This window comes from Eptatretus burgeri, chromosome 12 (genome assembly GCF_056783735.1).
Source record: "Eptatretus burgeri isolate ZD-2024b chromosome 12, Ebu_testis_v1, whole genome shotgun sequence".
NCBI classification, from domain to species: domain Eukaryota; kingdom Metazoa; phylum Chordata; class Myxini; order Myxiniformes; family Myxinidae; genus Eptatretus; species Eptatretus burgeri.
The window spans coordinates 15,562,477-15,589,383 of record NC_140972.1 but is presented as its reverse complement, the minus strand read 5'-3'; the positions used below and the strand labels follow the sequence as shown (position 1 = coordinate 15,589,383).

The following is a 26,907-nucleotide window of genomic DNA, read 5'->3' as shown; positions in this document are numbered from 1 at the left end:
GGGAAATGACACCTGCAAATAAAAATAAGCACAACATGGCTCGAGTTGACATGAAGCAACATAAGTGAGTTTCGGCCGGTGTGGGTGGATCAGAACAAGTACAGATGGGTATTGGGCACAGACTAGCATGAATAGACAGGAGCGGCACAAACAGATGGGAGCCAGTGCAAGTGGGTGCACACCAGATCAAATGGATCCAAGCCTGCACGAGTGACCAAAAGATGATGCAAGTGGGCATGGGCCACGATAAATAGATGCGAGCCAGCAAAAAGGAGTGCATGGTGGTGTAAGTGAGCATGGGGGGGTGGGAGTGTGCAGAGGCTGGTACAATTTAACTTGAACCAACACAGGAGGGGAGGAGGAGATTGGGACCATACTCTGTGCAGAGCGTTGGTGCTGCTTAAGCAGTCTCCTTGGCTATTGGGCACAATCCTGGACGGGTCGCCACTCCGACACAGTGTACCAGCAAGCTGGCATTCATTTTGCCGACCTCGGAAGGATGACAGGCAGAGTCAACCTCACCTGGTATTAATTCAACAGCTGAGCAGGATTCGAACTCAGGACCCTAGGATCCAAAGCCCACCACCCTAACCATTAAGCCAACACCAGGCATACACAGGGGAGCCTAAACTGATACAAGGGAGTTACAAGGTGCTTAAAAGCCAGCGAAGTCTGGAACACAGTTTGCCGGGTGTGGATTATGGGTTTCGAGCGCGAGGCATCTCAAGGCAAAGCTGTGGGCCCACATTGGCCCCATCAATCTCTGTGTCAACATTGGAGTGCAAACACAGATGACTCTTTCATTTTTTTTGTCCAATTCCCCCCTCTCCCCCAACCCTCCCCTACCAATTCATCCAAAATTTGTGTGATTACTCAATAAAACCCTTGAAGGCACTGTCCTGCCCTGGTCCTGACATTACCAGGGTGTAATGTACACTCATGATCATTTTGGTTAACTTGACTTGTATAAAGCAAGAGGAGCAGTGGAGAAGTACTCCAAAATACTGCATGGAGGACTGTTCACGAAGAAACCCGGATGAATCACGAGTGAAGGTACATATTAAAATAAGAAAATGGGTGGATATAAAAGGGGATACAGTGGGTTGAGAAAAAAAGATGACTCGTAAAAGGTTGTCGAGCGAGTTTATTACCTCTGCCACCAAAAGTGGACAAAGGTTGTGTTTTCACCCCTGTCTGTCTGTTTGTCACACGAGTTTTGGCCACAGTTTTCAAGCAATCGTTCTGAAATTTTTTTGCGTGCGTAGGTGACCAAGCAAGGACAGGAACGCTTAATTTTGGTGAAAATCCGAATCCGGATCTGAGAATTTTTCACTATCGAGTTGATTGGGCCAAAAATTATATGTGGCACAATATCTCAAAAAGGTTATGGATGGATTCGGACAAAACTTGGGAGACGGGTTGGGTGTGTGACAAGGACGAATGGATTAGATGTTGGTGAAGATCCAAATCCCGATTGGAGAGTTAAAAAAAAAAAAAATTCTAAGTGATTCTTCACCACTGCACCATTGAAAGATGGGGCCAAAAACAATATATAGCATGATATTTAAAAAAAAAAAAGTTGTGGATGAGTTGGGGAGGTGACAAGAACAAGCCAATTAGATAGGGTCGGGGACGACGGATGGGATGTTCATGCTGAGACAGCTGGTGGAGAAGAGGTTGAAGGTGCAAGGTAAAATGGAATTGGGATTTGTGGCCCACGACACTGTCCCAAGAGAGATGGTGATGGCATCACTGAGATGGGTGGGAGTACCAGAAACAGAAGTTAAGTTGGTAGAAGGTATTATGAGGGAATGAAGGGAAGGGTTTTGGTTGAGGTTGCAGAGGTTGCAGGTCTGTGAGAACAACTGGGTCAGGAGGGTTGCAGGAGTGAAGAGGGTGAATGAACCGAGGGAGGAGATTGGTGTGTCGATGAGCTTGATGGGGAAGTTGATAAAAAGCCGGGTGAAGTGGGCTGGACACTCGGTGCGGATGGAGAAAGAGAGAATAGCAAAGAGAGCAAATAAGTTGAAGGAGGAAAAGAGGTAGACCATGGTTGAGATGGGAAGATTGTGTGAGGAGGCATATCAATAAAGGTAGGGGTTGTTGGAGAGTGGAGAGAGATGGCTGAGGACAGGGGGAAGTGGAGGAGTCTTGTGGTCAAGACAAGGCAGAAGCTTGGTACCAGTGGACCTCACCACATATAAAGGGGAGAAAAGGAGAAGAGGAAGAGTATTTTTTTGAAAAGAAGAGTGGGGAATAATATATAAAGTTGAGACGTGTGAAAGGAGAATGCCTCTATTGGTCCTGAGCAGGAGTTTTATCCTGGGACATCCACTTCTTAGCATATATCTTGTTGATCAAGTGGCTTGATAACGTCTTCCGAGGTCATTAACAGTTCCTCTCCTCACATTAAAGAGCCTTGCAGCGAGGCTAATGGAAGACCCTGCTTGAAGGTGTCCAATGATTTAATTCCTCTAATTTTCTGACAGACATGGCATTGCAATGGATTGTTCAAGAATGTAATCAGTGTGTGTTTTTTGCATGATCCACACGCTGCTGTCTCAGAAAGACCGTTTAACATTCGCTCAGAATGCCTCGTGTCACCTCCAAAAACCTAAGGGTACGCAAGTTCCACACGCCGAATGTTTAATGTACGAGGCAATTACGTGACGTGGAAAGTTGCTATCAAGTGTTCTGCACATCCCTCGTGCCAAAAAAAGGCACTCGGAATAAACGTTGGAACGGTCCTTCAACAATTACATGATCGATTTGACACGTTTGGTTCTTTTGATGGCAGAGAGTGTATTTATGGAGAAGAGTGTACGGCGGAGACATGTCAGACAAGTCAATCGTAAAACACCACTGAAGTGCTGTGAAGGTTGATGCAGCATACAGATTGGATTTGTTTTGTTCGTTCGCTATCCTTTGATCTGGAAAGCCCCAAACAATGTTTATCTGAAGACGTTGAGTGTGGTTGAAGGAGTTTTAACTTCAAGAAGAATGTTATACAAAGATGAAATCAACAAAGTGTAACCCTTTAGGCTCAAATCGACTACGATGGATTCCCGACATAAACATTTACATTAAACATCTTGGAAGTGGATAACAAATTCATCAGTCAGAAGGTGTTATTAGGACAAACGTGACATTCATCAAATCCCCCATATATTTGAAAGATACAGAGATCGTGGTGACCGGATTGTAATTGTGTAATCGTAGTTAAATAGCATTAAAAAAAAAAAAAAATCAAATTCAATCTTTCTTTTTGCTTCAGCATCGACATTACAGTGAAGGCTCCACAAGACAGGAGCACTCACAGAGTGTGTGTACTCAATACAGAGGGGCCATTGTGTGGGGTGTTCATTTCAGCGGGACAATGCTTTACCTCTTGACTTAAGTATCAGTGGCAGCAGTAACAGGGTCTGTTCCTAATCACATAAAAGGACAAAAATTCAAGAAACTCACAAAAAGTTATGTTATGATCTCGAAGGGCTAGCAATATGGCCTTGACCTAGAGGTATGCACACATGTCTCGAAGCTGTCTAGCCTGGGTTTGAATCTCTACCCAGCTACGATAAACTGTCATCCCGGTATATCAAAGGCAGGGTGATTCAATGTGTGTGCCGTCCCTTGGATGGACGTTAAACTGGGCGTCCCGTCTCCCGGCATTAGTTGGTGGATGTTAAAGACCCCAAAGTATCCTTCGCGAAGAGTAGGCGAGCTATCGATGACACCACGAACAAATTATAAATTTTCGGCCCCAACTACTGCTGTTAAGGCAATATCAAACCACCCAGTATAACCCTTGCCAAGAAACTGCTTCGGCAGCACCAACTCTCTCTCTCTCTCTCTAATACACAATTTTAGCACACTGGGAATTTTAGACAGTACTAACCAAAAATATTTGATTGAACAGATTCATTAATTCAAAGTCAAGAGCGGAAGTTGTGCAGTTTCAGGATTTTAAGCCCTTGAGTTTGAGTCATCACTCCCGTTTTGTTGGTGCAACCTCACGTCAACGAAAAAGAGAGAGAGAAAGAGGGAGAGAGAAAGAGAGAGAAAGGGAAAGAGACAAAAAAAAGGATAAATATTATGAACATGTTGAAGTTAATATCTGTATTATTGATTAGGCAGTGAGCTCAACAAAATCAGCTCACACTACTTTTTCCAAGCTCACGATTTGACATTCGCACTCACGGCACTTCCGACCACATTGTGACATCTGCCATTTCCCACCAACGGAGGGGTCTTCAGGAAGGTGGTCACCGTTACTCTGGACTCGTACAGAATTGATATCAGCTCAAACTAGAGGGGGAGCACTCGGGAGAGTGCAAAACCTCCGCCACCAATACTGCTGGGTCACTCAAGTGAACCTTATATCTTATTCATTAAATATGATGTCAACAGTGCTGACAGAGTTATAGTTCTTTTCTCCATTTTTTTTTTGGGGGGGGGGGGGTTGGAAATCACTTAAAACATGTAAAAATGCAAAAAAAAATAAATAAATAAAAAAGAAATTGAAATATTTTTTTCTCCAACAATTTTTTGGGGGGGTTGGAAATAACTTAAAACATGTAAAAGTGCAAAAAAAAGTTTTCTCAATTTTTTTGGGGGGGAGAGGTTGGAAATCACTCAAAATATGTAGAAATGCAAAAAAAAATGTTTTTTTTCTCTAATTTTTTTTGGGGGGTTGGAAATCTCTTAAAACATGTACAAATGCAAAAAAAAAAATCTTTTTTTGGGGGGGTAACAATTTTTTTGGGGGGTGGAAATCACTTAAAACATGTAGAAATGCAAAAAAAAATATTCTTTTGGGGGGGGTTGGAAATCACTTAAAACATGTAGAAATGCAAAAACAAAAAATTTCTCTTACAATTTTTTTTTTGGGGGGGGGGGTGGGGGACCAAGTCCAAAATTTAATGGCATGATCCTTGGACCATACCTAACCGCCCCCCCCCCAAGTTTCGTCGAAATCCGTCGAGGAGTTTTTCCGTAATACTGTTCACAAACAAACAAACAAACAAACAGAAAGGGGTGAAAACAGTAACCTCCATCCATCTTCGAAGATGGCGGAGGTTAATAATTGTTTGTTTGTTTTTGAAATATAGCGTAGGAATCTTTAAAATCCAGACTGCACACGGCACAGCTGGATGAACATTCCCTTTGAGGAATCCTCTGCAGGCACTGCACCAAATGTGGCGGTTCAGTTTGGTTCATTACTTCCAGGAATCAAACACAAAACTAGACAGCCGAGGCAAACAAACTATGCTGAAGTACCTTGGCACCAACTTCACTAATGTATCTAAACAATTTGAGCACCACTAAACATCATGGCCCCAAACAAACACCGAATACACAGCATATTCTTATAACAAAACCGGGTGACTAAGTTTGAGGTTTTTGTCAATGGTGAAGATGCAATGTTTTGGAAGTGCAAGACCCTCAAAGGATGTTGGTCTTGAACCGTAAAGTCACCTCAAATAAGTTGCCCGATGGGATGGTAGGATAGTCTAGAGGTATACGCACTTGCCTGTGAGCTATCTAGCCAAAGTTAGAATCTCAACCCAGCTATAAACTGTCACCCTGCGTGTTTTAATTCAGGGCAATTATACATCACTGTGTACACCATTCTTCTGATGAACACTGAACCGAGTAACCCATCTGCGAGCAATAGCTGGTGGATATTAAAATTGTTTATAAACTTGTGGGTTCCGGTTTGCAATGGCAGCTTTTATTCTCTTCTCTGAGTAACCTGCTTCCCAAGTTAAGTAAACCATTTCAGAGTGGTCTCCATGGCCTAGATAGTCTCTACCGAGGCTAGATAGCTCAGAGGCCATTGTACACTTTTGGTTGTGTCGATTGATGTCCATATCATACACCATACAGGTGCTCAATGCTGTCTTTTCCATGTCTGTTTGGTTATTTTTATATTGTGTGTCTACTTTGACTGGTTAGACATACTGATCACCTCTCTCTACCCCTTCCCCCCCTCCCCCCCCCTGATGAGTGGAACGAAACTTGATTTTCAGGCACTTCCTGAGCCATGGCTGATGGCCTATAGACTTTGTATACAAAAAAGGAGATCACACTGTCATTCACAAAGACTCGGTAAGTTATCGACGGCACCCTGGACAAATTATAACTTCCTACTCTAACCTTCAGGTTTGTGATTGCTGCATCATCAGCTGATGAGCCACACTCCCAGAAATGATGCAAAGCAGCAGCCACGTACGTGCTACACACCGAGGAATGAATGAATGGCCTGATTCACCCTCATTTAAATTTGGGTTCCTCATTGTTCAGGTTCCTTCTGATGACTCCAATACAGTATTTGGTGCTTCGTTCAATTGAAAATTAGCATATTCTCAAAACTATTCAGGTAAATTAAATAAGTCTGGTGTTGGCCGAGAGGTTAGGGTGGCTGACTTGGGATCCTAGGGTCCTGAGTTTGAGCCCCATTGGCTGCTGAATTAATACCAGGTGGGGTTGACTCAGACTGTCATCCTTCCGAGGTCGGCAAAATGAGTACCAGTGTACTGGTAATAGGGACACTGCATCAGCGGCATTGCCGCGTCCCTAACCAATGATGCAACCAGCAGCCATAAGACTGCACTCAAAATAGAGAGAGCTAAATTAAATAAAGTGTAAATTAAATAAATAATAAATGCATACTCCAGATAAATTTAGAACTTAAATGTGAAGTTATGAGCATTAATTATTTCACGTCAATCAGCTGCAATTAGTCAAAATAGAGTAAATACAACGATTGTACTATATAATATTTCAGGAAACTGTTTAAAATTTTGATGAAACAAGAAGAATGCCAAGCGCGTCATGTTCAGGTGTCTATCAGTATTAACGATGATGACATAAAATATCTATCTATAATTCCAACAATCTGTGTGTGTGTGTGTGTGTGTGTGTCCGTGTGTGTCCGTGTGTGTCCGTGTGTGTCCGTGTGTGTCCGTGTGTGTGTGTGTGTGTGTGTCTGTCTGCGACCGCCATTTCTCGACAACCACCGGTCCGATCTGATTGAAACTTGCCAGGAATATTGCTGGGGACCCGCGGATGTGCCTTTTCAAGGTTTGATATTAATCGGACAAGCGGTTCCCAAGTTACGGCCATTTATTTGTCGACCAATGACAAGACACAGTGCTATGACGTCACAATTAATGTTTTTTTTTTGCACGATTGACGTCACAATTCTTCTTCTTCTTCGTTTGGTATGACGTCACAATCGACGCTGGGGACCTGAGTATGTGCCTTTTCAAGGTTTGATATCGTCTTCATCCGTTTCAGCTGTTTCCCAAGGTTTGAAAGCTGTTTTTTTTCCCAAGGTTTGAAATAATTGTTCAAATTATTAATTAATCCCAAGGTTTTAATTTTCCCGAGGGAAACAGCTGTTTCCCAAGGGGTTTGAAAGCTGTTTTTTTCCCAAGGTTTGAATTCATTGTTGTGCTTGGTCGACATTTGTGAATACATTTACAGAGAGAGGGGCAAAGAGAGGGGCGAAGAGAGGGGGGAAGAGAGGGGGGAAGAGAGGGGGGAAGAGAGGGGGAAGAGAGGGGGAAGAGAGGGGGCGATAGAGGGGGGACGATAGAGGGGGCGAGAGAGGGGGCGAGAGAGGGGGGCGAGAGAGGGGGCGAGAGAGGGGGCGAGAGAGGGGGGCGAGAGAGGGGGCGAGAGAGGGGGCGAGAGAGGGGGCGAGAGAGGGGCGAGAGAGGGGGCGAGAGAGGGGCGAGAGAGGGGGCGAGAGAGGGGGACAGGAGAGGGGGACAGGAGAGGGGGTGAGAGTGGGGGTGAGAGAGGGGGAGAGAGGAGGGGGGAGAGAGGAGGGGCGAGACTAGGGGGGAGAGGGGGAGAGAGAGGGGGAGAGAGGGGGGAGAGAGAGGGGGGCGAGAGAGAGGGGCGAGAGAGAGGGGGCGTCACAATTCTTCTTCTTCGTTTGATATGACGTCACAATTGATGCTGGGGACCTGAGTATGTTTCCCAGGTGTTTCCCAAGTTATGGCCATTTATGATACGGTTGGTCCGATCTAATTGAAACAATGCCCCAATCCAGTTGTTGTTTACGAGAGCGAAAGAACGAAGCTGCACATTCTGGCACGCACCTACGGGCACGCACTAGTATTATAAATAAGATTGTCTGTCTGTCTGTGCATCCGTCCGTCCATCCCTGAACTACTCCCTCAGATTTTGGGCTAGCCCCACCTAACCTTCTGTAGAATGTTTTTGGGTCCCAGCGGATGTCCGAAGGTGGGTGGGAGGTTTCATAAATACCTCAACACAATTATGATTTTGAGTTTTGATCCGTTCGAAGCTGATCCCGACCCAGATGGAAAGCAAGAATGGCATTTCTCTTCGTTGACCTCACAAATGTACTTGTATTTTGTTAATTTAATGGTATAGTATTAATTTGTGGTTGGAATGAGAATGTGGAGAGATTGAGCTTAAAGTAGAATGAGGAAATCATGTGAGGGGTTCCACCCATGACATTCGTGGATTTGACGTTTGTAATTTCACCATTTTTTGCCCAAGTCCTTCACGAACCGGTTGTCCAGCGGTTTTCCTGCCCCTCCTGTGCATATCACGGTCAGGTACTTCGCTCGTCACCTATAAACCTTACACTCAAAATCACTACTAATAATAATAATAATAATAATAATAATAATAATAATCGCAATGAACATTTATTTCTTGCTTACAAGATGTCATTTATTTCTATTCACTTGAAGGGAACAGATTAAATTCTCGACATTTCGGCCATCGATTCCTTTAATAGATTAACATTGCAATGGAAATCGATCACGGTTGATCAAAACCAAAATGTTGAACGCACAAGGGCCCGGTGAGAAAGAAGAGCGAATGGTTGGGGTTGTCGTGCTTCATCATGGTGGACGTTGCATGTGAAGTGCACGTCTTTTTGTGGACAAGTGACGAGGCTCATGCAAGAGTAAAACATCAGAGGACAAAAGGTCAGACAAAATGAGGTTAGGTCAGGGAAAAAGCTGGCCAAAAAGAAGCATCACAACATGGGGAAGGAAGATCTGGTCTCATCAGGGGGTAGAAAAATCTCACAGGTGTAAATAAGAGAGACCGAGGTGGTTTTGAGTAGCAAACTAAAAGCCGAACGATGAGAGCAAGAAACAACAATCTCAGGAAGATAGTTCCATATGGATGTGAATATGAAAATAACTTCATGGAGCCCAGAAGGTAACAAGGTAAGCATTTCAGAGTGGCAGTGCACTGAAAGGGCCACCTACTTTCCTTGCGTTCAGCAAGAAGCAGACCCGGAGACAGCCTTTCTGTTGTGAGATGCCAATGACGTGGAGAGCCTGAGACGACATGGCCTTATAGAGCAGAGGTGGATAATATGGGAAACATCAGCACAAGGTTGAAGGCCATGTACATTGTTACAAGCTGAGGATGGCCAAGAAAGTACTTGGCCCCATGGAGAACTTTGAGACTGCAGTCGACTTTGGAGAACAATTTGGAGAAATGATCTCTCCAAGAGAAGTTTTCACGGATGGTGAGAGCCTCCGGAGCTCCAGATACTGTATTTCTACGAGAAGTTGCCGAATAAGTTAATTGGGATACTTACCAACATGTTCATGCGGAGGGACAAAGTGAGTACGTAGGACTTTTATGCATCAAAAGGTATAGCCCAGACAGAGGAGGAATGGGTGGTGAAAGACATCGCATGAAGACAGCCAGCTTCCCTTAGGTACAAAACAATGAGATAGGCTGGATCTGAATGTGGACATGAAGCAAAATCGAATTGCCTTGTTCTTATCACCTACCCAACCAATCCACCAAGTTTTGTCATAACCTGTCCACAACGTTTGGAGATGTCGTACTATTATATCATTTTGGCTCAATCTCTTAATGGTGAAAAATCACTTTTAAAAAATGTTTTAAATCCTCATATCCAGATCCAGATTGTCGTCAAAATTGAATAAATTTGTCCTCGTCACACATGTACAACCTATCCACCAAGTTTCGTCCCAATCCGTCCGTTTACCTTTTGAGAAATCCTGCTCACAGACCGGAGCGAAAACAACCTCCGTCCACTTGTGGACAGACAAGTGAGAAACAATGAATATTTATGAGTTAGATCGTTCGGCTCGGTCATTCTCAGACAACGTCTCCGGTGGATTAACTTCCTGCCGAGCTGAAGCCATGAATCCAGCTATCTCAACCACATCGGAGCACCATAAAATAAAACACATTGCATGAGATTTCATTATCCTTTGGACAAGGAATCCTAATCCTAAAAGAGATGATGAATAAATGCCTAAGTTTCCCCCAAGCTTTTAGGGTTTGCATTTCGGAAGAGAACACAGACACCGAGAGGTTTCCCCATTCCGTAAGGACATTCTGTTGCCTTAACGGGTTGGGAGGCTCAAAAATCCAATCTTCAAAATGGTTTTGCTAATAAACTATTTCAAAAAAAAAAAAAAAAAAAATCCAAAAAAATAAAAGAACTTCGCCCAGAGCGAGTTTCCACTCATTCCAAGGACGTACAACATTCCCGAGTCGAACAAAACCGATTCCAAGTAAATAAAACCGAGACGAGTGCCAAAGGAGACCGAGATCGTTCAGTGAAAATGCGTCTTCGGTCGTCAGAAAAATTCAAGAAAATATGAGCAAACAAGTCAAAATACAGAAGGACATGTTAAGTATTGAATTCTGAACAACATTTGAATTCATTCGATATTATAAAAGAGTGCGGCAAATGTACAGGATTGGAACTGCTTGTGACAACAAGATTCAAATAGGTTGAGGTCAACAACATGTCAGACATGGGTATTATCATGTTATGCATTCCACTGGGTGAAGATAAAGTTGGCTTATGGTCGAGGTAGTACACTGGCATCACATTTGACCTCTTGGCAATCAAACCGGGGCGGGTTACGGTGGAGGGAAGTGGCTTATTGGGGAAAGATTACGAGGATGGAGGGATGAAGGGGATAATGATGAGGTCACACTCGATAAACACCAGGTTTCTTTTATGGATCTCAAGTTTTTTTTCCAAATTAAGACAGACATCATGAATCGGATGGAGGGAAAATTGATTGAAGACATGAATCCAAGTAGCACTGGATGAATGCAACGAGACGGACTCGGGGCTTGCAGGATGGACCACAAAGGCATCAGGAAGCTAGAAAGGGAGAATAAGCCGCAATTCTGGGAGGCGTTTCGAATGGTTCGGAGCAATCTCTTGAATTAAATTTTTTCACGTTCTCCTTCCTGTTGCCAATTCGCGTTAGAACCGTACAGTGACATGTGGTCGATCCCACCTTTGAGGAAGTCATCAAAATGATCCGCTGACAAATCCTGTTATCCTCCAGGGCCGATACAAATGACCGTCGATGCCGTAATGGTGGAATTTTTGAGTGTAAGGTAGCTGGGTTCTCTATAGGACTTTATCAAGTCCAAGATAGAATAATACCGATGGTACTTATGCCACGTCATGACTGTACATCATATGTTATTTAGGTTACACGCATCACTATGGGACATGTTGGGGGGGGGGGTGAGTAGGAGTGTACATGTATAGTAGGCTACACATTAGCTTTCTGATGCTTTGCTGCGTCTTCACCGGTATATTTTTCCTTCCCAGTGATACCTCTCTCTCTATCATTCTCGTCATACTCTCCGCAGAGCGTCGGTGCTGCCGAAGCAGCTTCATGAGCAAGGGTTACACCGGGTGGTTTGCCATGCCTTCCCAGCAGTAGTTTGGGCAGGAATTTGGAATTTGTTCAGGGCATCGGCGATAGCTCGCCTCCTCTTCACAAAGTACACCGCGGGGTCTTTAATCAAGGTCCATTTGAACGTCCATCCGAGGGACGGCACACACACACATTGATGAATCAATCACCCTGCCTGTGAAACACCGGGACACAACAGTTTATTGCTGGGCCGAGATTCAAACCCAGGCTAGACAGCTTCGAGGCGAGCGTGCGTACCTTTAGCAGTGTGACCACTCCTCATTTTCATAAATGCCAAGGTGAGCCAATGAAAAAAGCCAAGAATTCACAAGGTTTCGGAAAAGCGATGATAATAGAAAACATACAAAACCAAGATGCCAAGGTGAACAACGAAGAGCCAAGATCTTGTGAAAAAAGCCAAGGAGTGGTCACGCTGACCTTTCGGCCATCCTGCCTACCTATCATTTCAGATGGGAATGCCAAACAGGTCAAACAAAGGTGGGATTGCCGTGTGCATTGTTGGACTCGTTGTCATCTCCATCCGACTGTGTAATCTTGAGAGCATTTTTTTGCCCGTGCCCACTGGCTGCCTGTTTCTCCGCTCACCGGTATGGGTTTCATCGGCCCCATAACGTGGGCTCCAAATAATAACAAGATGTCATGGGTTATTTGATAGTGCCGCATTGCCGTGTCGTGCAAGATACATTATCATCATCACCTGATAGTTTAATTAAAAGGAGACTTTTTTTTCCACCAGTTGTTATACGATACGATACTGACATTTCTCTGGATACTCCATAAATATAAATAAATAAATAAATAAATAAATAAATACTCCATAATACCACCGTGGTTATTGCACTGCTGCTGCTGGTGGTGGTTACTGTTGAAAAATCTGAATGTGTTGAGAAAAAAAACAACTTCAGGTTGTCGGATGCTTACGTCCAGGCAATGATTGGGATGATCCTTTTAATGCTGGTAATTGACCCAGACATCGATGACGACACGTATTCCTCTTCAAGACTCCGAACACCTTTTCAATGTCATTTCTGAGTCTAAGAGCTGAACGACAAAGTGTGAAAAGTTAATCTTCATTTCGTCATGAAGTTCATCCAAGTGTTTCAAACTTTTTTTTTTTTTTTTAAACATCAAAAACTCGAGGGGGAGTGCAAAACCTCCACCACCAATACTGCTGGGTCACTCAAGTGAACCTTATATCTTATTCATTAAATATGACGTCAACAGTGCTGACAGTTATAGTTCTTTTCTCCAACGTTTTTTTTGGGGGGTGGGGGGGGTTGGAAATCACTTAAAACATGTAGAAATGCAAAAGAAAGTTGCAAAAAAAATTTTTTTCTCAAACAATTTTTTTTTGGGGGGGGGAGGTTGGAAATCACTTAAAATATGTAGAAATGCAAAAAAAAAAAATTTCTCTAACAATTTTTTTGGGGGGGGTTGGAAATCACTTAAAACGTAGAAATTCAAAAAAAAATTTTTTTTCTCAATTTCTTTTTGGGGGGGGACTAAGTCCAAAATTTAATGGCATGATCCTTGGGACCATACCTAACCGCCCCCCCCCCAAGTTTCGTCGAAATCCGTCGAGGAGTTTTTCCGTAATACTGTTCACAAACAAACAAACAAACAAACAGACAAACAGAAAGGGGTGAAAACAGTAACCTCCGATCTTCGATGGCGGAGGTTAAAAATTCAAAAAACAAAAATCAGTGAATTCCACCCGACCAGGTGATGTGACCAGGTAACCATCCCAACACACCTCGAGCAAATCCATGTAAATGTCCGACAGGTAGAGAATAGAAAGACGAGTCTATAAAAAAGGATCCCACCTTGCTCGTCCTTGGGAGTCCAGCGAGGACGGCGAGGACTCCGTGCGCGGAGACGGCCGATGGAGGTCGACGACCCACGACCCACGCGGTGCACGCGCTGTGCGAGGAGGGAGGAGGGGGCGGAGCTTACGACGTGACGACGGCTCGACCTATCAGGAGCCTCGTGACGTATCCAGGTTAACGGGAAAGCCGCGGACGTGTCACCGCTTCGGAAAGAACAGCAATCGAGGAGCGCTCGGTTTACGCGGGAAAGCCAAAAAATAATTAAATAAATAAAATAATTAATTAAATCCGAGTCAGTCGGCAGCACTCATCTCTCTCTCTCTCTCTCTCTCTCTCTCTCTCTCTCTCTCTCTCTCTCTCTCTCTCTCTCTCTCTCTCTCTCTCTCTCTCTCTCTCTCTCTCTCTCTCTCTCTCTCTCTCTCTCTCTCTCTCTCTCTCTCTCTCTCTCTCTCTCTCTCTCTCTCTCTCTCTCTCTCTCTCTCTCTCTCTCTCTCTCTCTCTCTCTCTCTCTCTCTCTCTCTCTCTCTCTCTCTCTCTCTCTCTCTCTCTCTCTCTCTCTCTCTCTCTCTCTCTCTCTCTCTCTCTCTCTCTCTCTCTCTCTCTCTCTTGAAAGCTGATCACTTTCCGACAACATGTATGACGTCATAGCGATAGATGTCGCCATCTCACTAATTACTGCGTCGACGAGTGCAGTCTTTTCACGTCCTTCTCTCAAACGTTCGTGCTGTGCGTGTTCGTGTTCGTGCGGCGCAACACCTTAATATAGACCTGCTTCCCGGAGGACGGCCATTGACATTGATACAGCGAAAACATGGTCTTCTTACATTACACGCGTGGGTATCCATTTTGCGACAGCCTCCTGTTTATCCGATGACATCCACAACGGCATGTGATCCGGCGCTCACGCACGTTGACCTACCTGTAGGTCATCACGTGATCGGGCGCTCACGCACGTTGACCTACCTGTAGGTCATCACGTGATCGGGCGCTCACGCACGTTGACCTACCTGTAGGTCATCACGTGATCCGGCGCTCACGCACGTTGACCTACCTGTAGGTCATCACGTGATCGGGCGCTCACGCACGTTGACCTACCTGGAGGTCATCACGTGATCGGGCGCTCACGCACGTTGACCTATCTAGAGGTCATCACGTGATCGGGCGCTCACGCACGTTGACCTACCTGTAGGTCATCACGTGATCAGACACTCACGCACGTTGACCTACCTGGAGGTCATCACGTGATCGGGCGCTCACGCACGTTGACCTACCTGGAGGTCATCACGTGATCCGGCGCTCACGCACGTTGACCTACCTGTAGGTCATCACGTGATCGGGCGCTCACGCACGTTGATCTACCTGTAGGTCATCACGTGATCGGGCGCTCACGCACGTTGACCTACCTGTAGGTCATCACGTGATCGGGCGCTCACGCACCTTGACCTACCTGTAGGTCATCACATGATCGGGCGCTCACGCACGTTGACCTACCTGGAGGTCATCACGTGATCCGGCGCTCACGCACGTTTACCTACCTGGAGGTCATTGGTCGTTCTCTCCGATTCCTTCCTTTTTACCAACTTTCCCCCAACTTTGTCTTTCAAGTGCTTTTTTAAATTCACTCATTTGCACCTGAAGACGTTTGACGTCATTTGTACATGTATACGTCATTGCCTGCACCTGAGAATGCCCGTGTGGAGATCGTTTCGGTGTCACACCCGAACGTGTCCAACTCATCATCGTAAAAGATTTCATTCAAATTTGCTTTTCGGTTGGACGCAGGTGATTCATTGCGTCATGTACATGGCACGTGACGTCATCACTCTGCGGCTATCGAGCCGAATTAAAACTCGTCGAGATGACGTCGTACGTGTGCTGCACTTGAACACGAGGTGCAGCCGAGTTGCACCACCACGACGTATGGATACATCAGGAACTTTGGCGCAGGAGGAGGCCATTCGGCCCATCATGCCCGTGCTGCACCAAATTGACAGGTGGTCCTGACTCTCGGCACAGAGACAAAGCCTATTTTAGATAGACAGTGACAAGCAGCAGAGCGACGGTGAGTTTCGATGTAATCATTTATAATGTAGCATAATACAGTTGTTACTTGGGAAATGGAAGGTTCGCAAGGATGTAGATTGGTTGGTCTGGACTGTGATTATTTGATGAACAAGCTCAAATGAGCTAAGATCCTCGTCCTCTTAATGATGACGTCATAAAAACGAATATGACGTCATTATGATGTATTAGGTTTGCGATAAATTATCTGTGCGAATGCCCGGCTTGATTCCCGCAAACAAAATTCAAACAGTTTGCCTAGTTTCGGAGATAATGGTATAGGCGATTTCCATTAGCGGTGATTACTATGACGTCAACTTTTTTTCTAGGAAGAATTTCCAAAATCGGAGATGGTTACTGCCTGCGCGTGGGCTTTCTGCATATACATGGCAAGTTTCACGAAGATCCGATGAAAACTCTGGGTTGTGAAACAAAAAATGTCAAAAAATAGAAATGACGTCATAAAATTGATATGACGTCATAGTGATGTATCATATGTGCGGTAATTCATCTCTGCTAATGCCCTGTTCGATTCCCGCAAACAGAATTCAAAAAGCTTGCCTAGCTGTAGAGATAATTTTTTAGGTGATTTCCATTAGCGGAGATATTTTGACGTCATTACTTTTTTTCTAGGAGGAATTTTCAAAATCGGAGATGGTTACCGTCTGTACAGGGTATTTTTACATGTATATGTCAAGTTTCAGGAAGTTTCGATGAAAACTGTGGGCTGTGAAACAAAAAAGTCCACAAGGAGAAGACGAAGAACAACAACGTGAGGAACACTTAGAGATCCTCCACGAGGATCCAAAAAGTTGTGTACGGATTCGGACAAAACTTGGTGGACATGTTGGGCGTGCGACGAGGACTAATTGATTCGATTTTGGTGAAGATCCGGATTCGTCTGTACTGCGGTTGATTTTATGTTCCCTGGTTTGTGTGAATTGTTCTTCGTATTGTGTGTGCTCACTCTCATGTGTTGTTTTTCATGTTCACTCTACTTATTTCAATCTTGCATCTCAGGTTCTGATAGTTTTGGGCCGACCTGTTTGTTTGTTTTTTCCAACTGTCCCCCATCCCAGGCACTCCCCTTGTCCAGGTTATTGAGATGTCCCCCTCCCACCTTTCCCTCTTCCTCTTGTTTGTTCACCCACACACATGTCCCTTCTCCCCCTCCTCTTGATCTCACTCTCATTCCCACTCCTACTTTATCATTGATATTTCCCCCTTTCCATTTTATTCCATTCTGCTCTCGCTCTCATATGAGCCTTGACCACATATACAAAATAATAATCTATCCATAATTCCAGCAGTGTGCGTGCGTGCGTGCGTGCGTGCGGTGTGCGTGTGTGCGTGTGTCTGTGACCGCTGTTTCTCGACAACCACTGGTCCGATCTAATTGAAACCTGCCAGGTATATTGCTGGGGACCTGAGTATGTGCCTTTTCAAGGTTTGATATAAATCGGACAAGTGGTTCCCAAGTTATGGCCAAGTTAGAGCGCGTTCCCCATTACGGGTTACAACGTACGGACTTCCGGATAGTGATGACACTGTATTCTAATAATTTCTCGATTTCTTGTGGGCGTTTATAGATAAACACAACGCCCAATCCAGTCGCCGTTTACGAGAACGAAGGAACGGCCTGTGTGGTTGTTTGAAAGTTGTTGTTGTTTTTTTGCACATACGGCCACGTACAAGTAATAACAACAACAATAACAACAACAACAACAACAACAACAACAACAACAACAACAACAACAACAACAAGAGTGAAGTCAATGGCGCTTCATCGCAAATCCCCACGATTCCCACCTCAAGCAAAGTTGCAAGATGGCAAGAAGTTTCACCAGGAATGACCCAATATCAAATTTTGAGTAAAACTTTGTCCCGTTTTGACCCCTGTGACCTTAAGTCCCCACCCCCGAGGGCATGGACCGAGGGACAAATCCCCAAAAATCGTGACGTATTTCGAGCGGCCCCCAATGTTGATCGCACATACAAAGTCTCATTTAAAAATGTTTTTTTAAATGTTCCCGTAAGTGCGTTTTATGGTACAGTAAACTCTCAAATATTGCGGGTTCTAATATTGCAGGTTTCGAGCAACCCCTTGTGTTCCGATTTCGATATCGCAGGATTTCATTTCGACCAACCACGGTTTTTGTGCTGAGATGAGTCATCATTTGCATCCCGTGCGTGAAGATTATCTCCCATTATGAGCCTTGTTTTGTTTCTCGTGAATCGCTTTTAATGAGCCCAAACGTAAAATGATGGGCAAACTTCGTTGTGCCAAAAGGCAGAGAAAGGCAATGACATTGGGCGAAAAGATGGAGTTGTTAGATTGGTTGGCTCGAGGAGAAAATGCGGCATCTGTGGGTCAATGATTTCAGGTAGAATCTTCCCCATTGCTCTCTTCTTCATTCCAGAACCTTCATTGTCTTTCAAACCTCATTCCCAAACCTTCATTATCCTACAAACCTCATTCCCAAACTACGTCACCTCCACCAGTTTTGACCGAATAATCGCCACCTTAGCGTTGCAATGGTCGTGGTTCTTCGCCATTCCGGCATCCCAGTCAAATTGGATCCTGAAACACGGTAACCAAGCCGAAGACTCCAGTTCAACCACAGCTACCCACATGTTCCATGCCAGCAAGAGCTGGTTTGAGAAATTCAAAAGCGGATTCAACCTCCATCATGCACAAATTGTCGGGTGAGCAGCATCGGCCAATCATGATACTGTGATAAACGACCCACCGCAGCTCATGGAACTCATCCAGGCGAAGAGATTATTCCGGGGCAGGTTTTTAACACCGAAGAGACGGGATTATTCTGGAAGAAGATGCCACCTCGTACCTTCCTCTCCAAACAGGAAAGATCGGCTCCGGGGTTCAAGGTCAGGTGGTTAAGGATCATCTTACCCTTCTCCTATGTAGCAATGCAGCAGACGACTTCGTAATAAAACTGACGCTGCTCTTCCCTCTCCCCCGTCCCCCTCCCCACTCTAATAGAATCATTATCCTCACCCTGAGCTAAGTCTTGTGTTTTCTATTTATGGCAGGGTACAGCACGATTATGTAATGTTCTTAACCTCGTCCACCTCGCTGTTTTGTAATAAATTTAAAAGAATTTTTTGTGTTTTTTGTTTAATATACACTATTTATTTTATTTCCATGTTTGTTTCAATGTTTACATGTATTTTATATATGTATGTATATATTTTTAAATGTTTATTTCAATTGTAATGTATTTACTTCTGGCTACCGCCCACCTTCCTCGATATTTTCTGGAACGCCAGGAACTCAACCCCCCTTTTCCCATTGGCACTTGGTTTCCACGATTGCGGTTTTAACTATCGCGGCATTTTCCAGGAACCGAACCCCTGTGATATTTAAGGTTTTACTGCATTTGACCTTTTGTCCTCGCCCCAAGAAATGATATGATACTGCTCTCGCACATTCTTGCCATGTGGTGATCAGAACGACCAAGTTTGGTGAATCTCTGCCCAACTGTTTAGGAGGAGATTGCGTGATTGACGGACGGACAGACAGACAGACGGAGTCTATTATAATATCCCCCTCACCCCCCATTGTTTTTCTCAAAGCGTGGGAATAATAATTCAGTGTGATGAAGAATCATTTGAGACTTGCAAAAAGTAAGCGAATAATCATGGGAAGTAATGTTTATGTGATTGTTACACAATTGTTGAGGTTATTGATGAGTAATTGTTTCTTTTCTCTGTTTACTAAACAGCAGCTCCCTCCCTATTTTGTATGGAACCCTGCCTCCTCGTCTCTCCCTTGACCTTGCCTTCCCAAATTTGGATCTTTACTCAACATCTCTTGGCTATTCTTGTACCCTCCACCAAGATAAGCTGCATTACCACCATCCAACTCAGAACATCAGAACTTGGGTTGGCCTGTTTAGTGTTCCCATTTGAACCCTACGGATTATGATGCTGGGATCCCTGGTTCAAATATTGAAGTATACTGATGCCTCCGAATGTCTGTGTCCTGCATGTAATTCATCGAGAAACTCCTCCATGAGCTTTAGATCACTGGAGAGAGAATGATTTGCTCAAGTTTTCTTTTTCTTTTTTAGATATACCATCATCTCTGGTTGCTTTGTAATGCATCTGCAAACAGTGCTGATGTACATCTACAGTTATCTTGGACAGGATGGTGCAGAGGTGGTGCACTTGCCTTTGAGCCAATTCTAATTTAGGTGCGATCGTCGGATTGATGCTTCGCAGGCAGGGCCGTCCATCACAAAGTGTGCTGTCCCCTTGGATGAGCGTTAATTGAGTGTCCCGTCCGCAAGCATTACCTGATGGATGTTAAACATCCCATCAGGTCTTTCTTGAAGAGGCAAGGTAGCATCGATAAAAAAAATACTTTTAGTTTAAATATTATTTTGTTTGCATATAATATATACCACCTCCTGCTCCCCTCCCCATTGAGGTTTAGGTGTGTGGCCCGAACTTGTTATCCCGAACAAAGTCCAAATTCCTGCCATCTTCAGTCGAATGTCAGGCCTGGCCAACTGGTTCGTGAAAGATTTGGGACAAAAAAACTTTCATCAGGTGACTGCACAGGAAGGTGGGAATAATTGGGGTCATTAAAGAAGTAGCAGTAGTACTAGTAGTAGTAGTAGTCGTAGTAGTCTTATCATTACATGCTTTTTGACTGAAACTGGGTATATCCCACATACAGCTCTCACGGCTTGCATAAGCAATACACAACATTGCTTTGGGTAATGTGATTTTTTAAAAAAAGTTACTATTGCACTATTCAACTACTATAGACACAAAAAAAACATTACCACCATCCACCTTTGGTAGTGGACATAAGTGTGAAAGATTTCATCACTAAGTTAGTCGACTATGATCCGTAAACATTCAATGTAGCAGGTTATCTCCGCAATCATATTCATGAATCTGAGCTGCCTCTTCTTGGGTTCGATTACCAATGTAATTGTATCCATCTGAAGCTGTGCCATCTCGAGGAGTGGATCATGGAACACACTGATCCTTCAGAGAGGACATTACACCAGCTGTCTTGTCTGCAATGTGGGCGTTAAAGATTCCGTGCGTATCCTTTTCCATGAATAAATCGGGTATTCAGCCCTTTATTCTGGATGGGTCAAACATAAAGTTGATTTCTATGAACTTTTAGCCTCAGCTAAAGCCTCTGCGACAACTGACTCAAACCCATGAGTTATTTATTTATTTTTGTATACATGGTCGAGGCTCATGGAAGAGCTAGAGCAGAATGGAATGCTACGAAATAGAAAGGGGGAAAAAAAACAATTCAGTAGATTAGAAGTGAGGGTGAGAATGAGATCAAGGGGAGGGGGAGAAGGACACATGGGGGTGAACGAGCTGAATGAAACAGAGCAAGAAGAGAAAGGGGAAAACGGAGATGAAACATAAAGGGATCAAACCAACCGACAGCTCGGGGGGGGGGGGGGGGGGACATTATAATAACCTGGAAAAAGGAAGTGTTTGGGAATGGGGTCATTTGGGGTAGAATAGATCATGAGTATAGATGGAGGATGACCCGAGGTAGTTGTGAACAGCTGTCTTGAAGCCCCAGACGAAAGAATGAGACTGTACAGACTATATGGAATGTCAGACTCCAGACCACTATATTAAATATGAAAATCATCTGATGTCATGGTCATGAAATATTTTCCTAATTAACTTCAAAGTGGTTCTGAAATTAAATGTCCTGAGATGATTGAGTGTGTGGCCTTTTGGGTAAAAAAAAAAAAAAATGTTTTTTTCCAAATCAATGCCAATAGTTCCTGTTTGCCAAATCTCTCGTTCAATATGCACATTTGCTTTCACTATTGTACAGGGTTCTAACCTGCGGGGGATGAACCTTTGTTTGCCTGTGTGAGGAGGGGATTGTGCCCGCTCTTCCTGATACGTGTCTTCAAAGAGCAGGGTTAGTACAGATCATGGCATGGAGGAGTCGGTTGACCACTCGAGCCTTTTCCTGTGATATTTGCTCCGCCAGCTCTTCAGACTTCACTCAATGAATCCTTTTTTTAGCAGGGGTGAGCTGCAATGCAACAGGGAGAGATAAATAAGAAAAGGAGAAAAAAAACGAACAGGTGAACATGTGTATGAATGAAAAACAAGAGAAAAATTTCAAACCACATTTTAAAACCTTTCCGCAACAAAAGTTGTGCGTGAGTTTTGAGCAGTGATGTTGGTTTGAGAGGTGCATGAGTATGTTCTAGTTGTGCAAGTAAGGTATGAATGATTATGAGTGATGTATGCTACACAAGAGAGCAACACACACACACACACACACACACACACACACACACACACACACACACACACACACACACACACACACACACACACACACACACACGCCAAGTTATCCGGCACACTCGAAGGGAAAAGCGGGGTTAAGGAATTGGTTCACTTCTGTCTGTCCATCCACAAACGTCAGTTGATTATTGAGGAACAACTTTATTTCGATTGAATGTTCTATTTTGAACAGGAATCTGAAAACGAGCCCGTCGTTTAGCAGTACTTTGCCTCTGAATTCATCCCGATCACACAAGTGCAGAGAGGGGTGAGATAACTTAATTTCTCTGTCTGCCTGTCTGGCAGTCAAACAAAATTTAAAATCATTCCAAACGGGAAACTTGCTGTTTTTAAGGACGTCACAAAGGACACAAACAACAAGCACAAACAAATAATGTAACTTGTTGGGGCGGTGTAACAGCTACTGCGGCAATGGCGGTAAAATTCCGGAATTAATATTTTCATGCAACCTGTAAAATCTTTTATTTTATTTAAATTGATTATACTAGTGCGTGCCCGTACGTGCGTGGCCGTACATGCAAAAAAGAAAAAGAAAAAAAAAGAAGAATTGTGACGTCAATCGTGATGTCATAGCACCCGTGTCCTCTCATTGGTTTGGTAAATAAATGGCCATAACTTGGGAAGCACTTGTCCGATTAATATCAAACCTTGAAAAGGCACATCCTCAGGTCCCCAGCAATATATCTGGCAAGTTTCAATTAGATCGGACCAGTGGTTGTTGAGAAACAGCGGTTACACACACACACACACACACACACACACACACACACACACACACACACACACACACACACACACACACACACATTGCTAGAATTATAGATAGATGTCAATGAAGCAGGCACGGAACACGGACTTCTGCCTGGAACTCTCAGGCTGCCTGGAACTCTCAGGCGGCCTGGAACACGGAGGGCCTTGACTAGAGCTAGGCCGCAATAGGTTTTAACTAATAAAAGTGTCCAAACTAATTATTTTTTGTCAAACAGATGATGCATTCATCCACTGCCTCACTTTTGTAGCGAAAACACGATGTATGGATTGTACATGGATGATTTATAATTCATATTTTAGGATTTAAAATGTAATTTCACCTCAGGGACGGCTTCACACCGGAAATCTGAAGTGAAGGCCCGCTGGGCCGGTTACTTTGAGCGGTTGTACCAGGCTGATCCCACAGCTGTCGAGTTGGATGTCAGGAGTGTTACTATCCTTATTGCTGACCCTCCAATCAACTGCGGTCCACATTCGTTTGTGTAAACCCAGACTGCAGTGGGTTGAAATGGGGGTAAAGCTCCTGGGATCTGTGGCATCCAGGCTGAACTTCTCAAGGCTGGTGAAAATGCTGTACTCGTGTCATTGCATGCCGTTCTGTGCTCTGCCTGGAACACAGGTATCATCCCAACTGATTGGAAGAGGGGCCTTGTTGTCCCTCTCTGGAAAGGGAAAGGTGATCGCCAAGACTGCAACAACTACCGAGGGGTGACGCTGCTCTCAGTGCCGGGCAAGGTCTTTGCTCGGATAATTCTCGATAGGGTTCGCCACCATCTGCTTGAGCACCAGCGTCCAGAGCAGTCAGACTTTACACCAAAGAGGTCAACGATTGACCGTATCCTTGCCCTTCGGGTCCTCACCGAATGCGGACGAGAGTTTCGGCAGGGGCTGCTCGCAGCCGATGTTGATCTCTTTAAAGCGTTTGATTCAGTGAATCGGGATGTCCTCTGGAGGATTCTTGGCCTTCGTGGGGTGCCACCAAAACTGATCGATCTGATGTCTGAATTCCACTCTGGTACTGAGAGTGCTCTGAGATGAGATCTCTGACTTATTTCCAGTTGTTACTGGAGTTTGTCAGGGGTGTGTACTGGCCCCCACACTTTTCAGCACTTGTATGGACTGTATTCTGGGGAGGATGTCGGAGAGATCAAGCTGCGGTAATATAATTTTTTAGTCCTAATTATGACGTCATAGGTGACGTGGTACAGGCGCCATCTTGGAAAAACCGAAAAACTTTGCCCCTCTATATCTCCGAAACCACTCCATGGAAAAAATTGAAACATGGCTCATTGTCAAGTACTCCCCATGGCGAATAAGATATGTTCGATGATGCCACCAGGGCCTTCATTGTGACGTCATAATTCGACAAGTGCAATACTTGATCCAGTCAGTCTGAAAAAAAAAAATTTCTCTGCAATTGTTGAAACCGCTAACCGATCAATGCAAAACTTTAACTAATTGATCAACTACCCATGGGAAATATCGTTTGACAAAAGTGACATCAGCGGTCACTACTGTGGCACCATATTGGATCTAAGAAAAAAAAACCTTAAGAAAACAAGAGTTAGCTTGCACCAAGTCCTTCTCAAGACTGCGCAGGGTAAGCATTCTATGAACACCATCTAGTTTTTTTTTACTGTCACATGTATGGCCGTTGTTGGAAGCCCTGTTGCACGTGGTCATTATATCCCTCATCGTCTTCTTCCGATTACCTCTGCCACCAAATGTGTGCGGAGGTTACGTTTTCACCCCTGTCTGTTTGTCTGTCTGTGAACACCGTATCTCAAAAAGTTATCGAGGGATTCAGACAAAATTTGGTGGAGAGGTTGGGTGTGTGACAAGGACGAAATTATTAGATTTTGGTGAAGATCCAGATCCGGCTACTAGAATTTTTAAGTGATTCTTCACCATTGAGAGATAGGGCTAAAACGATATGTCGCATTATATTTCAGAGTTGTGGACGGATTTCGATTTTGGTTGAGGTCCGAATCCATATCAGGCCTATCAGTAGGATACAAACGTAAACTGTTCATAAAAACTTGGTGTTGGCTTAGCGGTTAGGGTGCTGGCTTGGGATCCTAGGGTCCTGAGTTCAAACCCAGTTGGCAGCTGAATTAACACCAGGTGGGGTTGACTCAGCCTTTCATCCTTCCGAGGTCGTCGAAATGAGTACCAGTGTAGCAGCCGAAACGGCTGCACATGAAGAGAAGGGGTATCAAAGGATTGATTAAATCTGGTATCGGTGTGGCGCAGGCCGAGTAGCCTCAACCTCTGCCTTGTAAATCCTCGTAAGCCTAGCGGAGGTATGTGTTCCACCGAGTGCCATTCTAGTTTCATATGCAGCACAAGGCTGTGGCGTCGCACCGCCGCTGATATAGGTAGGGCAGCAATTTGGAATTTGTTCATGGTGCCACGGCGATAACTCCCTTACTCTTGGCGAAGGACATCGTGGGATCCTTAACGTCCACCAACTAATTCCGGCAGACGGGACACCCAGTTTAACGTCTATCCGAGGGACGGCACACACATCGATTCATCACCCTGCCTGTGAAACACGGGGATTACAGTTTTATAGCTGGGGCCGAGATTTGAACCCTGGCTTGGCAGCTCAGAGCTGAGTGTGCGTTACTCCAGATCTCGGCCATCCTGCCAGCCTACCTCTTCTCATTGTGTGCTCTATCAATTTGCTTTTGTATTTCTATGATTTGCGTAAGCTCTTCCATGAGCATGTGTTTTGTTTTTTTTTTTCCTGAAAATGAAGTGAGTTTGTCGTTGGTTAGATTCACAATGATGTGATGTCACCAACTGTTTCACTCCAACATTTCTTTCCGTAAACAAGAGCAGATAGATTACCCTCCAGCTTGCGGCAGGCATGCAACAGCCAGAGATTGTCTTTCTCCGCTCACCCCAGAAAAAGTTCTCCATTCTCCCGGGAAATCAAATGCTTGAATTCATGTCGTGAGAATAGATCCAGCAATACACTGGCCTTTTTGTGAATGGTTTACAATCAGGTTTCCACAAAGTATGTTTGGCAGATGGAATCAAATGGTTTTGTGTTTGGCAACGCATCTCGTCTGTGTTCGGCAATTCCATTTGATTCCTTCCTACATTGTTGCTTATCTCGTGTAAAACATGACAACATGTGTCCTTCATGCTAAGTATAATTCTTCCTCATTTTCCAATAAGCAAACGGCCAAATCAAAGTGGTAATTCGATACGGATGGCTTTAAAAAAGGCTATGATGTAATCACAGTTGATGTGGTCTTTTATTCAGGGTCTTTCAATTGGAGAGTGGGTAATGCATGGAATGGTCCTCCTGGAAAGGTAGTAGCAGTGGAGTGGTGGATACGTTTAATTGGGATTTAGATAGATACCTGGATGCATTGGAGATTGAGGGGTATGAAGATGTTGGCTTGTGTGCATGCTGCATGGTAGGTAGCTTGTGTGTGGATGGGGGGTAGGTAGCCACAGATGGTTGGTAGCTTGCGTATGGATATGTGGTAGTTATCTGCATGGTAGGTAGCTTGTGTGTGGATGGGTGGTGGGTAGCCACATGGTAGGTAACTTGTGTGTGGATGGGTGGTGGGTAGCCACATGGTAGGTAGCTTCTGCATGGATGGGTGGTAGGTAGCCACATGGTAGGTAGCTTGTGTGTGGATGGGTGGTCGGTAGCCACATTGTCGGTGGCTTGTGTGTGAATGGGTGTTAGGTAGCCACATGGTAGATAGATTGTGTGTGGATGGGTGGTCGGTAGCCACATGGTAGGTGGCTTGTGTGTGAATGGGTGGTAGGTAGCCACATGGTAGGTAGCTTCTGCATGGATGGGTGGTAGGTAGCCACATGGTAGGTAGCTTGTGTGTGGATGGGTGGTGGGTAGCCACATGGTAGGTAGCTTCTGTATGGATGGGTGTTAGGTAGCCACATTGGTAGGTAGCTTCTGCATGGATGGGTGGTAGGTAGCCACATGGTAGGTAGCTTGTGTGTGGATGGGTGGTCGGTAGCCACATTGTCGGTGGCTTGTGTGTGAATGGGTGGTAGGTAGCCACATGGTAGATAGCTTGTGTGTGGATGGGTGGTCGGTAGCCACATGGTAGGTGGCTTGTGTGTGAATGGGTTGTCGGTAGCCACATGGTAGATAGCTTGTGTGTGGATGGGTGGTAGGTAGCCACATGGTAGGT

At 44.6% G+C, this 26,907-nt stretch overlaps 1 protein-coding gene across 1 annotated transcript in view; it reads right to left on the bottom strand.

Moving 5' to 3' along the window:
- The window catches only part of LOC147015154 (semaphorin-4C-like), a 214,071-nt gene extending 199,795 nt beyond the window's left edge, over positions 1-14,276 (bottom strand). Inside the window, exons 1-3 of the mRNA XM_085849661.1 lie at positions 14,235-14,276; positions 13,556-13,652; positions 12,654-12,773 (exon numbers count right to left, since the gene is read on the bottom strand). The gene's annotated coding sequence lies outside the window, so the exon portion shown is untranslated. The remainder of the gene's footprint in view (positions 1-12,653; positions 12,774-13,555; positions 13,653-14,234) is intronic.
- Positions 14,277-26,907: the final 12,631 nt, after the last annotated feature.